The sequence below is a fragment of the Taudactylus pleione genome, unplaced genomic scaffold (genome assembly GCF_031769625.1).
Source record: "Taudactylus pleione unplaced genomic scaffold, aTauple2 ptg000631l, whole genome shotgun sequence".
NCBI lineage: Eukaryota > Metazoa > Chordata > Amphibia > Anura > Myobatrachidae > Taudactylus > Taudactylus pleione.
This window is the reverse complement of record NW_028285033.1, coordinates 154335-173843: the sequence shown is the minus strand read 5'-3', so window position 1 is coordinate 173843 and position 19509 is coordinate 154335.

The window sequence follows — 19509 nt, the reverse complement described above, 5'->3', positions numbered from 1 at the left end:
CCGAGGCTATTCAGTTAAGGAATATCAAGTCTAGTACCATAGCCCGAGAGTTGTTGATGGTCTATTCCCGATTGGGTATACCAAAAGAAATGCTTACAGATCAAGGGACTCCCTTTGTATCCAAGCCAATGAAAGATGTGTGTAAACTGTTAGATGTAAGAACGTTAACAACTTCAGTCTATCATCCACAAACAGATAGGGCTAGTGGAGAGATTTAACTTCACCTTACACAAAGTGATACAACGGGCTGTGGCCCAGGATAAACAGGACTGGGATCTATTGCTTCCATAATTAATGTTCGCAATAAGAGAAGTGCCCCAAGTGTCTACAGGATTTAGTCCCTTTGAACTTTTGTTTGGTAGACAGCCTCGGGGCATCCTCAATTTGCTGAAAGAGGGATGAGAGAAGCAGTTAGCCCCAGATCCCAATGTGGTACAATTTGTGTCTCAGTTGTACCAACATATCCACCATTTAGAGCCTCTCCTTCAACAGAACCTGCATCTTGCTCAAAGTCAACAAAATAAATCCCCCGCGTATAGGACTTCGATTGACTTACAGCTACATCTCTCCACGGTACAATACCCCAGGAATATCACTGACTACTCTGTATCCTAGCTGATACATACCCCCAACTATCTTATATACACCTTGCCCCGAATCCCAGTTCCCCTACAGAGATTCACCACTCTGCAACAAGCTATATACGTAAGGGGCATTGTGACCCCCAATTTTACTAAAAAATAAACCCCCTTTTTTCACCTTCACCCACTGTGTCAATTTATGTACCACACCAAGGGTAGCGCCGACCTCCAATCCACAATTGTTTATTCAACAAAATAAATACTACGACAAAACAGCAGTTAGTCGGTTGTTCAAACCGGGTGATAAAGTTTTAGTACTGGTGCCTACTCAGGAAAGCAAGCTTTATGCCCACTGGCAAGGACCATATGAAGTGACAGAAGCGGTCGGGTCCGTTAACTACAAAGATAGACAGGAGGGGAGGTGGAAGCCAGAACAAATCTATCATATTAACCTGCTAAAACCCTGGAAAGGAGACAGATTTCTAAAGTTGCCGTGAAAAGTCCAGGCTGTCCAGTCGCTATAGAGGAGTCTGACTCCAACTCGACGGCAACAAGCCGAAGAGCTCGTAAGAAAAAAACAGGACGTCTTCTCTCCTCTCCCAGGTCGGACACAGATAATAAAGCATGATATCATAACTCCTTTGGCGGTTAAGGTGAAACTGCGACCTTATCGAATTCCCAAAGCTAAGAGAGCAGCAGTATGGCAAGAAGTGCAAGAGATGTTGTGGTTGGGGTTTATTGAAGAATCCAATAGTGATTGGAACAATCCAATCGTTCCCAAACCATCAGGCACCCTGAGGTTTTGCAACGATTTTCGTCAACTAAATAAAGTCTCAAATTTGATTCCTATCCCATGAACCGAGTTAATGAATTAGTGGAATATCTCGCCAGAAGTCATTATTTGACACGTTAGATCTATGGAAAGGATATTGGCAAATCCCGCTAACGGAGCAGGCAAAAACCAAGACAGCGTTCTCAACCCCTGATGGGTTATTCCAGTATCGGATGTTGCCTTTTGGTCTTCATGGTGCCCCAGCCACTTTCCAGAGGTCTATGGATAAAGAGTTTAAAGCCGCACCAAATTTATGCAGTTGCAAATCTTGACGACATTGTCATTTTCACTCAAATTGGGAGGACCATCTACCCAAAGTAAATGCGGTCCTCGATTCACTCCGTACCTACGGCTTCACCGCCAACCCAGAAAAGAGCGTTGTTGGTATGAGTGAGGCCCAGTATCTAGGGTACTTAGATGGCTGTGTTCAGGTGAAGCCACAGACTAATAAAGTGGAGGCAGTGCTTACTTGGCCTAAACCCACTTGTAAAACCCAATTACAAACCTTTTTAGGTTTGGTAGGCTTTAACAGAGTGTCTGAAGAAGAATATGCCAGACAAGGGTATCTGGACACAAGAGGTAGAAACTGCTTGGAAGGAGATTAAGAGAAGCCTTGTATTCAGCCCCAGTTCTACAGGCACTTGATTTCAGAAATACATTTTTGTTACAAACAGATGCTTCAGAAATGGGCCTAGGAGCTGTTTTGGCCCAAGATGTAAAGGGAGAGGAAAAACCATCGCGACCATCGGGCTTGCGACGAGACCCTTGTGGTAGGGTCTCGTCTGCCACAAGCCCTGGAGTGCTTTCGGCTCTATCAGACGGGGAACGCCTCCGTCTGGCCAGGCACGCCCACCAAAGGGGGCGTGCTGTCACTCACCATCGACAGCACGCCCCCTTTGTAGCGAGACCCGGAGCGACGGCTTGGCCCTCGCTATCCGGGTCTCGCTCGTGCGCATGCGCACTGGGCCAACATCGACCCGCTTGCGAGCGGGGCTGAATTAGGCCCTGAATCCCTTCTTTTTGGGGTGTTGGGATTTAGACAGTTGTATCTGTTGTAACTTTGGGGCTTCCTTCTTCTGTTTGTGAAAAGGAGGATTATTCTCTTGTTGGATTCTCCTTTTAGGTTTAGCCCCTTCATATACATTCTCATCTATTTTGTGGAATATTCTGTATCTATCTTTCTCAGAAGTCAGAGGGGAGCGTGGTACACGTTTATGGGAGTCATTGCTACCTTTTACCTGAACCGGGGAAGTTCTTGTATTGCTTCTACTCTTATGTGGAGGGTGGCTATTCTTCTTATACTTGAGAGATTATTCTCCCTCTATTCAAGTATGAGTGGGTAAAGGGGTTGGTCCCAACATGTGGGTTACTATATGCTCTCACCCTCTCTCTTATAATCCTCAGTCTCTTTGGAATTTCTTGTTTTTATTAAATATAAGTTCTTTCATATTGTTCCACTCTTGTTTAGAAGAGCTTCCCTTTCCTCATCCTGAGTGTGTGCATTCGAGCCTTCTATCTGCTGTCTAATAGAACCTATTTCTTTCTCGCTCTTTCATCCTAGAATCTCTTTACAATAATCATCCATCAAATTTGGTCTCCTCACATTTCTTCCACTGTAATATGACAGATTCATATCTTACCCTCTCTCACCACAGCAACTATACAAATAAAAACACCAAATAATGTATAAAAAGTACAAATCTACAATCACAAAGTTAAGCCTATACACACTGATAGATATGATAGATATTGGGTGTACACACTGATAGATATATATGATAGATATTGGGTGTACACACTGATATTTATGATAGACAATGGATGTACACACTGATAGATATATATGATAGATATTGGGTGTACACACTGATAGATATATATGATAGACAATGGATGTACACACTGATAGATATGATAGATATTGGGTGTACACACAGATATATATGATAGACATTGGGTGTACACACTGATATATATGAAAGATATTGGGTGTACACACTGATAGATATATATGATACACATTGGGTGTACACACAGAGATATATATGATAGACATTGGGTGTACACACTGATAGATATATATGATAGACATTGGGTGTACACACTGATATATATGATAGATATTGGGTGTACACACTAATAGATATGATAGACATTGGGTGTACACACAGATATATATGATAGACATTGGGTGTACACACTGATATATATGATAGATATTGGGTGTACACACAGATAGATATATATGATAGACATTGGGTGAACACACAGATATATATGATAGACATTGGGTGTACACACTGATATATATGAAAGATATTGGGTGTACACACTTATAGATATATATGAAAGACATTGGGTGTACACACAGATAGATGTATATGATAGACATTGAGTGTACACACTGATAGATAGATATGATAGACATTGGGTGTACACACTGATAGACAGATATGATAGACATTGGGTGTACACACTGATAGATAGATAGATAGATAGATAGATAGATAGATAGATAGATAGATAGATAGATAGATAGATAGATAGATATCTTTCAGTGAAGTCATCCTGCAACATCTCTGAACAGGCAAATCTTGATGAAATTGTCCAAGTTGGCCTGCATGTACGGACGACCATAGATATGGTTATCGTCCATGCGGGAGCGCGCATCGTTGGTTGTTCGCTGCATAAAAACGAACGATATGAACGATTTATCGTTGAACGGTATAGTTATCGGTCATGTCATTCATAGATATCGTACCGGGTGTACACACCTTAAGGTGATGACTGAGACAGGGTAAGCATGGCAAGAAGCACTAGTATTACAAAAACATCAGAACCACCCCTAGGCCACCACTTAACCTGTCACCATTGGATATAATTTATTTTTGTTGGACAGAGAACCTTGAACTGTGATAATGAAATGACTGTTCGGTACACCATGGGTGTGAGAAAGCAAATGAGACGATAACAGATGAGATTAAAGCTTCTGGCTCTGATCATGTTGGGAACTAACTTTCATGTCAGTAAGAAATTTCTTGAGTTCTGGATGCTTAACAGATCATTGAGAAGGACCGTACCAGGTGTTGATGACCACTACTATTACACTGAGAGTTGCTGAAAGAGACACCTGGATCCATTCCACTGATTGCAAGAGCGTATCCGAACAAAAGGAGAATAAAGAACAAGAAAAGGGAGAAGTGCTTCCACAATTTGAGATTATTTTCCCGGCAACTTAAACTTGCATGAGGACAAAAGCAACTGCACCAAAGAGGAAGACTAACCATTACAGCATGAAAGTCTCCTGTCTCTTCTCTGTACTTTCTTTTCTCTTTTTAGCTGATCCGACACCACAGTGGAACGTCCTGGAGGTGGGTCTGATAATGGTGTTATGGGAAATACATGGGGAGGTACGAAATATCAGACAATGACCTAACTCTACTTATAACTAAGGAAAAGGTTCATAAATCAGGGAAATATTAATATACTAAGTGTACAACATGTTTGGTTTTGGGAGAATGGGACATATTAGGTTACAACAGCGTTATCAGAGGAACAGGTATAATCTAAGTATTGATGCAGATGGGGGTGCTAGCAACCAATAGGTATAGTGTGTATAATTTTTGGATAATCAAGGTCTTATGTTTTCCCTGAGTACTGTATATCATGAATGGTTGTCCCTTTACCCAAACTCTGAAGAAGTGCGTTTAAAGAGAAGGTATCGCTGAATGCGATGACACGTCTCATAAAAGTTACATTAATACTGATAATCAAAACTAATCCAACAACAAATTGGTAAAAAAAAAATAAAAAAAAATAAATAAATAAAAAAAAAAAAATATATATATATATATATATATATATATATATAAAAATTTGGTACAGGGATGATGTATGCACTGGGAAGGGATGATGTATACACTGGGAAGGGATGATGTATGCACTGGGAGGGTTTTGGCTAAATAATGTTAGTAATCATAGTGGAAATATGTACCAATACTTTAAAAAAAAAATATGTAATTGATTATCCGATGTGTGATAAGTATGGTCAAAAAGATCAACAACCAAATCAATCACTTAAGTAAAGAAATTTATATTAAGGTTTCAATAAAATACTTAAACACAGAACTGGACAATATGAAATATGATCGTACATTGGAATTTTGAAAAGTGTGACATATTAACTATCATCGGGGGAACTGTCAAAGTCAAATATTAAAACTGAATGAAGTACAATATAATACACTTTCTGTACGTTATTATAAATATTATTATAGGTGTAATTTCCTATTTTCTATTGAATTTGTATAACTGTTTTTTGATGTTTAGACTTATTTTAATCAGCATTTTCTATGTATTGTTTAATAAATACTGCATCTCTGCTGTAAATATAAATGTAATATTATTGATGTAATGTTCTAGATTTCTTTATTTGCAGTTGAGCAATGTAATGTGCTGCCCCTGAAACTCAATATTTCCCCTCACCCATGATACTGTAAAACAAAGGAAATCCAGCATGGGATAGTCATCGGCGGGGCCCTCAGGCTTTATGAAGATCCGGCCATTCACACAAAGGAGAAGATCCTGACCTATCCAACATCGAGTATATACAGATCCCTGCCTGTACCCAATGATTTTATTCCCTAAGGACTATTTGAATGTTAACCTATAAATTGTACTGTAGTGCATTCAGAATTGAAGCCTTGTGTTGGTGCCAAGCGCGCTGCGCATTGTCTGGGGCGGTACTCTTTGTATTTCTTTGTGCGAATAAATCTTTTGGACTTTGCAACTTCAAGTAAGCTGAGCAGACTTTAGAAATATTTATATATATTTTACATGTTACGGTCACAATAATCCATCTTTTTCCCCTCGACATGACCTGGCATCAGCATCAGCTCTCATGGTGGCAGCAGGGCTCGGCCTGGCTGGTGCATGCCCATCGGCTTCCAATTAACGTGCTGCCTGGCACAGCCTCAGCAATGTCTTCAGTATGTTATAAAGCTCGGCTAGTGCGTGCCAAGCTGCAAGATTCTGACTGAATGCCCTGCAGAGGTTGGCTGGGTGCATGCCAGGAGTGTATATTGTCAGACACTTTACCAGAGGAAAGGGTTAAATAGAAATAAACCAGCGACACCAATTCCTGGAGGCAAAACTTTGCTTACTGGGGAATTTTTATTACACTGCTAAATAATTGTTCCCAGAGAAGTTTGCTATCTCCTCTTATGCTTTTGGCTTCCCACATAAATCTTGTTAATGTTATGGTGGCAGAAGCTTACAAGGCATTTACAGCTGGTGGCAAGACAAACTGGCTCAAGCACACCACGGGTCTCCAGCTGTTAGTTAACTAAAAGTCCCAGCGTGAACTGCAGGATGTTAAATATCAGGCAGAATACAGTTACCATTACAGATCACAATCACCACACAATAAACCCCTAGTACCGTCATGTATGCTCTAGAATGCATAGGTCACATGTAAAGTATAGGGATCATTTTAATGGAAGTCTTCCAATGGGGTCTATGGACAGATGGCCAAGATGGGCAACTCGTGCTAACTACAGTATATTAACCCTCTGGCTGTGTCTTCTCATCAGGCAGGGAAGTTACTATAGTCGCCACTGGTTAGGACACTGCTCTGCTGTATTCTCTGCATTGGATGTCATATAAAAATGTTGTATCAGAGAGGATAAGGGAGCTATAACCCAAAAGTGCAGGAGGGCATGTAGACGCTAATAAGGGCATCCCTATACACACAGGACGTTCTGCGCAGGGAATCTTCTGTGTGTATTTACCGGTCATATTACGCTACGGAGCTGTAATACAGAGGACTAGAACGCCATCCGTGTCTAGCCTGCATGTAATAACTCGCCTCAGGCGACACTGGATTCATGTCTACAATCACCAAAGAGACTTTAGCATCAGATCTGGGAGAGGAAAATTACACTCTGCTTAAATCTGATTCGTTTTTACGGCAGCTCTATCAGCCGTATTGTGATGCATCGCTGCAATGCTCGGCTACGCACACATGCGCCATTCACATTACCTGTAACTTCTTTATTTTTCTTATGCAGTTTCAGAACAGTACATCACAGCTAATTGTATTGCCCACTAAAGACAAACTGAAACCATTGATCTGTGAACATGAAGCATGGTATCACTGTATTGGGAGTATCACCATTAATGGAAAGGGCCCAATTCACAAGTGTCGGATGCAAGCGAAGGATCTCTTCAGTCTGTGCATGCGTCCTAATGGTTACGCTTCCGAGACGTACAACAAATATGGAAGCAGAGAGAGTGATTTCCAGTGGGTGTTCTGGGTAATACCGGGAAGGAGAAGTCTGGTTTATATATAAACAATATTTATTCTTAAAAATAAAAGCAAATTAAACCACATAGTATAGGACAAAGAGGAAATAACTCCTCACCAAACAAATATAAAAAAAACAAAAAAACTAAACAAATTGAATATATAAAAAAAAGTATATAAATATAAAACCACTTATTGTATTAGCCCCAGCACAATTTGTAATCCGTAAAATGCGGATTGTCTTCAGTGTAAATGACACTTATTTGTTGGTATCAGATACTACGCAGTACCTGCTAATATTCATCCGGGTGATAGTAATGTATGAAATCCGCCTCTGCATATTGATTCAAAACAGCCACATCGATAGATCAGACAATTTATAGACACAAGGAGGGGTTAGTAAGGGAGGATGTATCCTTTTCCCCACTGTAAAGATTCAAAGTCAAAACCACCGGCTATGCACAAGCCCTGCGGCGTTCATATACAGGAGAATCAGTCCCAAACGAAATAACAGCACCACAGTTGTCGCTGCAATAGTTACCAGCAGTGGAGCATGGGGGGAGCAATTCTCAACCCCGGATCTCTCTCTGTCGCGACCTGCAATGAGTCTAAGCAGACAGCACTAACCGGGGGGATCCCAAGTCCTAAGGCGTTTCCCTTCACTTCTGAAGGTTCTTTACCATATAGTCTTCATATATTGTTGCAAGTAAAATTCAGTGTGCTGAGGAACACTACTTGGTATGACCCCTCCCTTTCATGCACCTGAAAAGTACTACCAGATTGATTGAGCAGCTGCCATTTTTTGTTTGTGGTTATGAGATGCATGAACGAGCCAGCATTAGCAGGGCATGCTGGTTCTAGTAGTGCTAGTTGTAGCTCCCTGGGGTAAATCCCGGGTAAGCTGGCTCTCAATTTGGATGCAATTATGTACAGTCAGGTGCATAAATATTGGGACATTGACAGAATTTTTATATTTTGGCCTCTAGTCACCACCACAATGGCTTTGAAATGAAACAAACAAGATGTGCTTTACCCTCAAATTAAATCTGAAAGTCTGCAGGTAATTACATCCAAATCAGGTGACCGGTGTAGGACTTACAGCGGTTTCTATATGTGCCTCCCACTTTTTAAGGGGCCAAAAGTAATGGGACAAACTAAACAATCCTAAATCTAACTTTCACTTTTTAATACTTTGTTGCAAATCCTTTGCAGGCAATTACAGCCTGAAGTCTGGAACGCATAGACATCACCAGACGCTGGGTTTCATCCCTGGTGATGCTCTGCCAGGCCTCTACTGCAAATGTCTTCAGTTCCTGCTTGTTCTTGGGGCATTTTCCCTTCAGTTTTGTCTTCATCAAGTGAAATGCATGCTCAATCCGATTCAGGTCAGGGGATTGACTTGGCCATTGCATAACATTCCACTTTTTAGCCTTAAAAAACTCTGGTTGCTTTTGCAGTAAACTTCGGGTCATTGTCCATCTGCACTGTGAAGCGCCGTCCAATGAGTTCTGAAGCATTTGACTGAATATGAGCATATAATATTGCCCGAAACACTTCAGAATTAATTCTGCTGCTTTTGTCAGCAGTCACATCATCGATAAATACAAGGGAACCAGTTCCATTGGCAGCCATACATGCCCACGCCATGACACTACCACCACCATGCTTCACTGATGAGGTGGTATGTTTTGGATCATGAGCAGTTCCTTTCCTTCTCCATACTCTTCTCTTCCCATCACTCTGGTACAAGTTGATCTTTGTCTCATCTGTCCATTGGATGTTGTTCCAGAACTGTAATGGCTTTTTTAGATGTTTGGCAAACTAATCTGGTCTTCCTGTTTTTGTGGCTCACCAATGGTTTACATCTTGTGGTGAACCCTCTATATTCACTCTTGTGAAGTCTTCTCTTCATTGTTGACTGTGACACATATACACCTACCTCCTGGAGAGTGTTCTTGATTTGGCCAACTGTTGTGAAGGGGTTTTTCTTCACCAGGGAAATAATTCTTTTGTCATCCACCACAGTTGTTTTCCGTGGTCTTCCGGGTCTTTTGGTGTTGCTGAGCTCTCTGGTGCGTTCTTTCTTTTTAAGAATGTTCCAAACAGTTGATTATGCCACACCTAATGTTTTTGCTGTCTCTCTGATGGGTTTGTTTTGATTTTTCAGCTTAATGATGGCTTGCTTCACTGATAGTGACAGCTCTTTGGATCTCATATTGAGAGTCGACAGCAACTGATTCCAAATGCAAATGTCACACCTAGAATCAACTCCAGACCTTTTACCTGCTTAATTGATAATGAAATAACGAGGGAATAGCCCACACCTGTCCATGAAATAGCTTTTGAGTTGATAGTCCCATTACTTTTGGCCCCTTAAAAAGTGGGAGGCACCGTTGTAGTTCCGCTGTAATTCTTACACCGTTCACCTGATTTGGATGTAATTACCCTCAAATTAACTCTGAAAGTCTGCAGGTAAATCACATCTTGTTTGTTTCATTTCAAAACCATTGTGGTGGTGAATAGAGGCCAAAATATGAAAATTCTGTCAACGTCCCAATATTTATGCACCTGACTGTATATGCCTTTATCATGAGGCCTTACATTTGACAAAATATATATGTGCCTGTGGCCGAACACACGTGATTAAAATGGCTGCCAAGGCATTGCGGGGAGTAACCCTCAAGACGCTAGGCGCACATTGTAAATGTGCACTCTGCGCTAGGCGCCAAGTGTTTAAACATAAAAACGTATTGAAAATGGTATGTGCAGCACTGAGCCAGGACATGTATTTAAAATGTATGATTTTAAATGTAATATGGGTTTAAATGCACTTTTTGTATATGACATGAGCAGCCTCTGTGACTGCAGGAAACTAGATGCTAATTGTCATTCCCTTAGCAGGAGGTCTGATGAATAGGAATGACAGGAAGGTCTCTGTGTAAAGGTGTGACTAGTGTCATATAGCCAAACCCTTCATGTACAGAACTTCCTTTGAAAAGGCAATAGCCAGCAATGTTGGTAATGACAATTTGGTTGTTTGTAAGGAGATCCTTTTGGATGCCACTTCTAAAAGCTGAATGTGTTAAGGTTGGAAATGCCAAACTGATTGTTACTTCCATTGGGAAGGATGAATGTTATTTACCATGTCCTGTGAAATGTATTATCAACATTTTAGGAGAAAGTATAATGTATGATAAATCAGTTTGTGTTTAAAGTTTGGGTAGAGGATTAGGAAGGAGGATATTGAGTGACTCCTTTGAAATGTAATACGTTGTTAATTTATATTTTGTGAGCTAGCATGATTGGCTAGAAGTAACCCAGGGTGGACTTACCCCCAGTGGCACTGTGCCCTGAGTGGCATAAAAGGAGGCTTCGTGCCTGGTAAAATTGTAGATCTTTGACAATCCTGTGTGGAGAAGAATTGCTGTAACATCTTATGTATGCTGATTATTCCCCTTCAATCTGAAGGGAGGGTCTTTTTTGAGACTTAGAGCAAATAATCACCATTTGCCTTTAAATTCTACTATATCTGTACTCTGCGACCAACAGAATTGCGCCAAAACGCTATTCCATTCTCCAGCTGTTCTGGGTAAGAGCTCCGTGTCTCCAAGTTCAAGCCCTCTGCCAGCTACCGTGCAGACCTGGTCCATTGTGAGGGATCAGGTGGGAACAGACGACACCAACCAGGAGGTGTGTTCGCAGTAAATCAAACGCATACGAAGCAGAAGCGGTTCCAGGTGCCGAGGTAGGAGCCTGAGGGTAACTAAGAAGCGGTTCCAAACGCCGATGGTAGAGTTTGGTGGTGGCAGCATCATTACACGCCCACAGTGCAGTGGGCAGAGTCAGTGACAGGCGGTCACTGACGGTGGGTGGGAGTCCAAAAGTGCTAACCTGTGACCAGGGCCGGCCTAGACGAAAGGCGCCCGGTCACAGTGCCTTGATGATGAGGCCTTATAATTGGTATATATTACATTTGGGGTGAGTATTTAGCCGTAGGGCCCCCGAGGCTGATCTGGCTGGGCCTCCTCAGGGCATCACCACTTAAATACACAGTCACTTTTCACAGCACCTTTTATGTTTGTTTTTTATTCATGTCATTTTTTCACATATTTTAACCCCTTTTTCAACACTTATTAACTACTCGCACACATCTATACTTTACATTGCATGTGTGATGTCATAGGGGAGTCCTGGGCTGGACATTTTTTGGGGTGCTCTGCGCCCCGGACATGAACCCCTTAGTGTTAGGGACTGCTAGTGACAGAGAAGCCGTGACGAGGCGTAGCAGCTTCCCATGTATTTGCAAATGCATGCATCTAATATCTCTGAATTTATATTACCATATAGTCTTCATATATTGTTGCAGGTATTATTCAGTGTGCTGAGGAACAATAGGGTGTTAAACCCCCCTTTTTCTACTTGGTATGACCCCTCCCTTTCATGCACCTGAAAAGTACTGCCAGACTGATTGAGCAGCTGCCATTTTTTGTTTACTTAATATCTCTCCAATATTTTATAAATCTCCCCCTAAATGTGCAAGTAGGGAGCATCTCCGGAGAGCGGAGAAAAGAGATGAGCGTGTAATGGGACATTAAAATACATTTACTGACCTTCAGGCTCGTCCTCATCACTGATAACAGCCCTGTAACATTATAAACCTCCTAAACATAAACATCTTCAAAAACATTTTGTGTGAAAGCACCACAGACTGCTCCCATCAGTAAAAGTGTGGCACGGCATGCTGGGATATGTTTGACACCACTGGTTTAGATCATCTTCGATCCCAGACATCATCTCAACAAATTCATTATTAATGAGGTCTCCAATAATGTCGGTTACTTCAATCAATGGGGAAGAGTTTCTATAACCAGACGTAGACCACGTGAGCACAATTCCTGGTACTACAAGGACACTGCTCAGTACAAACACCTCATCTCTTTCCCCTATCATAACGAATGCACAAAAATACAGACAAAGTCAGCTGTTACAATAATACACAATACTGTATTATAAAGTACCCTTATCCCCCCCCAAGTAGCAGAATTCTGGGGTTTTATGTAGGTGACCCTTGCCAATGCCAGCGATCCAGCGCTGCTCCTCTTGGTAAAGACAACTCACACAAATAGTTGGATGCAATTCTGTTATTCACGTACATTAGAGTTTCTTTAGTTTAGCTATTGGGCATGCGCAGACAATCGGGACAGGCAGAAATGGGACGGAAAACAGAGATGGGTGTTCCTGGGTAGTGACTGGTAGGTGGTCTGACGTCAACGCAAAAGAAGCCAGTGTCCTGAGGCGTGTCTCGGGCCTGTCAGGGGCGCGTCTCAGGACGGTCAGGGGCGCGTCAGTAATAGCGGCTGCATTCCCAGACGCACAGTCACAGACATAAGAGACCATAGTCAGACGGAGAAACTGAATCCGAAAAAGGGACGGTGCAAGTGAGTGTTGGCAGCATGTAAGAATCACCAGCGGCATTACAGCGCGCAGCTACGCAGAAAGTGGGCATCTCCGTCTGTTCACAATCAGATGCTCGCTACTACACCAGGGAAAAGCAGATACTAGCATTGCATATTAACCTAGCCGCAACTTCAGCAACAGTCGCAAGTGGACACAAACACGATTGGATGCAGTAGAGTCCATCTTTGAATCTACACGTACACCTTTAATTACTTTCCTAACAAGTGTCAATGTGTCATGACGCTCCCCAGATCACCCATAGATCAGTGTCTGACATGTAACGTCTCCATGTACTGTATGCGGGTGACGCTCCCCAGACCACCCATAGATCATAGTGTATGACATGTAATGTCTCCATGTACTGTATGCGGGTGACGCTCCCCAGACCACCCATAGATCACAGTGTGTGACATGTAACGTCTCCATGTACTGTATGCGGGTGACGCTCCCCAGACCACCCATAGATCACAGTGTGTGACATGTAACGTCTCCATGTACTCTAAGCGGGTGACGCTCCCCAGACCACCCATAGATCACAGTGTATGACATGTAACGTCTCCATGTACTCTATGCGGGTGACGCTCCCCAGACCACCCATAGATCACAGTGTCTGACATGTAACGTCACCATGTACTGTATGCGGGTGACGCTCCCCAGACCACCCATAGATCATAGTGTATGACATGTAACGTCTCCATGTACTGTATGCGGGTGACGCTCCCCAGACCACCCATAGATCATAGTGTATGACATGTAACGTCTCCGTGTACTGTATGCGGGTGACGCTCCCCAGACCACCCATAGATCATAGTGTATGACATGTAACGTCTCCATGTACTGTATGCGGGTGACGCTCCCCAGACCACCCATAGATCATAGTGTGTGACATGTAACGTCTCCATGTACTGTATGCCGGTGGGGCAAACAATGAAAATGTCAACATTCAATAGATCGACATGGAGCTTATGGCAACATTTAACATATTGAGAGGTTTATAATATGTACGGAAGCCGTGTTGTTACTCAGCAAGATGTAATGTTGACGATGTCTTGTTGCTGTCACTTTAATCCTAAAGTAAATGTCAACATGACAATGGGCCTCACGCAGAGCTGTGTGCTAATGCCGCCATTACAGCTGCGTGTGTACGCAAACGTCACAGCCGCCTGGAGAAGTACCGAGACGCCCACCTGCAGCTTTGCAAATCCAAACCGCTGTGTACACAGATGCAGCATCAGTCGCAGGGCGTCCAGAGTATGTCTTTGGTCCCATAGAATGGCCGCGGGAAGGGAGACACCGGCGCCAGGTTTCCTGCATACGGAATCGCAGACACAGGCAGTGACACGCCATAAAAACGGAATGCGACACACAAGCATCATTTGCCGCCACTCAGTTACCTCCACCTAAAGGCCTGTCAATCAAACAGCGAGCAAAAAGATGCAGCAAGCGACTACGATAATAAACTTTGATCAATGCGTCACGTAAACACATCTGCAGTAATACCGATAATCACTCAACTACGAAAACATTGGCATAGCGCAGTTCTCTGAATAAGGCCCTTAGTCCATATTTCATATCAGGTCAACAGTCTGTGAATGTTATACAAACCCAGCCGCCTCATTCATTCCTACTACTAAACCCAGCCGCCTCATTCATTCCTACTACTAAACCCAGCCGCCTCATTCATTCCTACTACTAAACCCAGCCGCCTCATTCATTCCTACTACTAAACCCAGCCGCCTCATTCATTCCTACTACTATACCCAGCCGCCTCATTCATTCCTACTACTAAACCCAGCCGCCTCATTCATTCCTACTACTAAACCCAACCGCCTCATTCATTCCTACTACTAAACCCAGCCGCCTCATTCATTCCTACTACTATACCCAGCCGCCTCATTCATTCCTACTACTAAACCCAGCCGCCTCATTCATTCCTACTACTAAACCCAGCCGCCTCATTCATTCCTACTACTAAACCCAGCCGCCTCATTCATTCCTACTACTAAACCCAGCCGCCTCATTCATTCCTACTACTAAACCCAGCCGCCTCATTCATTCCTACTACTAAACCCAGCCGCCTCATTCATTCCTACTAGTAAACCCAGCAGCCTCATTCATTCCTACTACTAAACCCAGCCGCCTCATTCATTCCTACTACTAAACCCAGCCGCCTCATTCATTCCTACTACTAAACCCAGCCGCCTCATTCATTCCTACTACTAAACCCAGCCGCCTCATTCATTCCTACTACTAAACCCAGCCGCCTCATTCATTCCTACTACTAAACCCAGCCGCCTCATTCATTCCTACTACTAAACCCAGCCGCCTCATTCATTCCTACTACTAAACCCAGCCGCCTCATTCATTCCTACTACTAAACCCAGCAGCCTCATTCATTCCTACTACTAAACCCAGCCGCCTCATTCATTCCTACTACTAAACCCAGCCGCCTCATTCATTCCTACTACTAAACCCAGCCGCCTCATTCATTCCTACTACTAAACCCAGCCGCCTCATTCATTCCTACTACTATACCCAGCCGCCTCATTCATTCCTACTACTATACCCAGCCGCCTCATTCATTCCTACTACTAAACCCAGCCGCCTCATTCATTCCTACTACTAAACCCAGCCGCCTCATTCATTCCTACTACTAAACCCAGCCGCCTCATTCATTCCTACTACTAAACCCAGCCGCCTCATTCATTCCTACTACTAAACCCAGCCGCCTCATTCATTCCTACTACTAAACCCAGCCGCCTCATTCATTCCTACTACTAAACCCAGCCGCCTCATTCATTCCTACTACTAAACCCAGCCGCCTCATTCATTCCTACTACTAAACCCAGCCGCCTCATTCATTCCTACTACTAAACCCAGCCGCCTCATTCATTCCTACTACTAAACCCAGCCGCCTCATTCATTCCTACTACTAAACCCAGCCGCCTCATTCATTCCTACTACTAAACCCAGCCGCCTCATTCATTCCTACTACTAAACCCAGCCGCCTCATTCATTCCTACTACTAAACTCAGCCGCCTCATTCATTCCTACTACTAAACCCAGCCGCCTCATTCATTCCTACTACTATACCCAGCAGCCTCATTCATTCCTACTACTATACCCAGCCGCCTCATTCATTCCAACTACTATACCCAGCCGCCTCATTCATTCCTACTACTATACCCAGCCGCCTCATTCATTCCTACTACTATACCCAGCCGCCTCATTCATTCCTACTACTAAACCCAGCCGCCTCATTCATTCCTACTACTATACCCAGCCGCCTCATTCATTCCTACTACTAAACCCAGCCGCCTCATTCATTCCTACTACTAAACCCAGCCGCCTCATTCATTCCTACTACTAAACCCAGCCGCCTCATTCATTCCTACTACTATACCCAGCCGCCTCATTCATTCCTACTACTAAACCCAGCCGCCTCATTCATTCCTACTACTAAACCCAGCCGCCTCATTCATTCCTACTACTAAACCCAGCCGCCTCATTCATTCCTACTACTAAACCCAGCCGCCTCATTCATTCCTACTACTAAACCCAGCCACCTCATTCATTCCTACTACTAAACCCAGTTAACCTCATTCATTCCTACTACTATACCCAGCCGCCTCATTCATTCCTACTACTAAACCCAGCCACCTCATTCATTCCTACTACTAAACCCAGCCACCTCATTCATTCCTACTACTAAACCCAGCCGCCTCATTCATTCCTACTACTATACCCAGCCGCCTCATTCATTCCAACTACTATACCCAGCCGCCTCATTCATTCCTACTACTATACCCAGCCGCCTCATTCATGCCTACTACTAAACCCAGCCACCTCATTCATTCCTACAACTATACCCAGCAGCCTCATTCATTCCGACTACTATACCCAACCGCCTCATTCATTCCGACTATAATACCCAGCCGCCTCATTCATGCCTACTACTAAACCCAGCAGCCTCATTCATTCCTACTACTAAACCCAGCCGCCTCATTCATTCCTACTACTATACCCAGCCGCCTCATTCATTCCTACTACTAAACCCAGCCGCCTCATTCATTCCTACTACTAAACCCTGCCGCCTCATTCATTCCTACTACTATACCCTGCCGCCTCATTCATTCCTACTACTAAACCCTGCCGTCTCATTCATTCCTACTACTAAACCCAGCCGCCTCATTCATTCCTACTACTAAACCCAGCCGCCTCATTCATTCCTACTACTATACCCAGCCGCCTCCTTCATTCCTACTACTATACCCAGCCGCCTCACTCATTCCTACTACTATACCCAGCCGCCTCCTTCATTCCTACTACTAAACCCAGCCGCCTCCTTCATTCCTACTACTAAACCCAGCCGCCTCATTCATTCCTACTACTAAACCCAGCCGCCTCATTCATTCCTACTACTATACCCAGCTGCCTCATTCATTCCTACTACTAAACCCAGCCGCCTCATTCATTCCTACTACTATACCCAGCCGCCTCATTCATTCCTACTACTATACCCAGCCGCCTCATTCATTCCTACTACTATACCGAGCCGCCTCATTCGTTCCTACTACTATACCCAGCCGCCTCATTCGTTCCTACTACTATACCCAGCCGCCTCATTCGTTCCTACTACTAAACCCAGCCGCCTCATTCGTTCCTACTACTATACCCAGCCGCCTCATTCTTTCCTACTACTAAACCCAGCCGCCTCATTCATTCCTACTACTATACCCAGCCGCCTCATTCATTCCTACTACTATACCCAGCTGCCTCATTCATTCCTACTACTAAACCCAGCCGCCTCATTCATTCCTACTACTATACCCAGCCAAATCATTCATTCCTACTACTATACCCAGCCGAATCATTCATTCCTACTACTAAACCCAGCCGCCTCATTCATTCCTACTTCTAAACCCAGCCGCCTCATTCATTCCTACTACTAAACCCAGCCGCCTCATTCATTCCTACTACTAAACCCAGCCGCCTCATTCATTCCTACTACTAAACCCAGCCGCATCATTCATTCCTACTACTGAACCCAGCCGCCTCATTCATTCCTACTACTGTACCCTGCCGCCTCATTCATTCCTACTACTGAACCCAGCCGCCTCATTCATTCCTACTACTATACCCAGCCGCCTCCTTCATTGCTACTACTAAACCCAGCCGCCTCATCATTCCTACTACTAAACCCAGCCGCCTCACTCATTCCTACTACTATACCCAGCCGCCTCCTTCATTCCTACTACTAAATCCAGCCGCCTCCTTCATTCCTACTACTATACCCAGCAGCCTCATTCATTCCTACTACTAAACCCAGCCGCCTCATTCATTCCTACTGCTAAACCCAGCCGCCTCATTCATTCCGACTACTAAACCAAGCCGCCTCATTCATTCCTACTACTATACCCAGCCGCCTCATTCATTCCTACTACTAAACCCAGCAGCCTCATTCATTCCTACTACTATAACACGGCTATTGTCACACAGTATAAACCAAACCCAGCAGCCACCTTCAATTCTACTACTATAACACGGCTATTGTCACACAGAATAAACCAAACCCAGCAGCCACCTTCACTCCTACTACTATAACACGGCTATTGTCACACTGTATAAACCAAACCCAGCAGCCTCATTCATTCCTACTACTATAACACAGCTATTGTCACACTGTATAAACCAAACCCAGCAGCCTCATTCATTCCTACTACTATAACACGGCTACTGTCACACAGTATAAACCCTACCCAGCAGTCTCATTCATTCTTACTACTATAACATGGCTATTGTCACACTGTATAAACCCTACCCAGCAGCCTCATTCATTCTTACTACTATAACACAGCTATTGTCACACTGTATAAACCAAACCCAGCAGCCTCATTTATTCCTACTACTATAACATGGCTATTGTCACACTGTAAAACCCTACCCAGCAGTCTCATTCATTCCTACTACTATAACACGGCTATTGTCACACTGTATAAACCAAACCCAGGAGCCTCATAAATTCCTACTACTATAACACGGCTATTGTCACACTGTATAAACCAAACCCAGCAGCCTCACTCATTCCTACTACTATAACACAGCTATTGTCACACTGTATAAACCCTACCCAGCAGCCTCATTCATTCCTACTACTATAACACAGATATTGTCACACTGTATAAACCAAACCCAGCAGCCTCGTTCATTCCTACTACTAGAACATGGCTAATATCACACTGTATAAACCAAACCCAGCAGCCTCATTCATTCCTACTACTATAACACGGCTATTGTCACACAGTATAAACCCTACCCAGCAGCCTCAATCATTC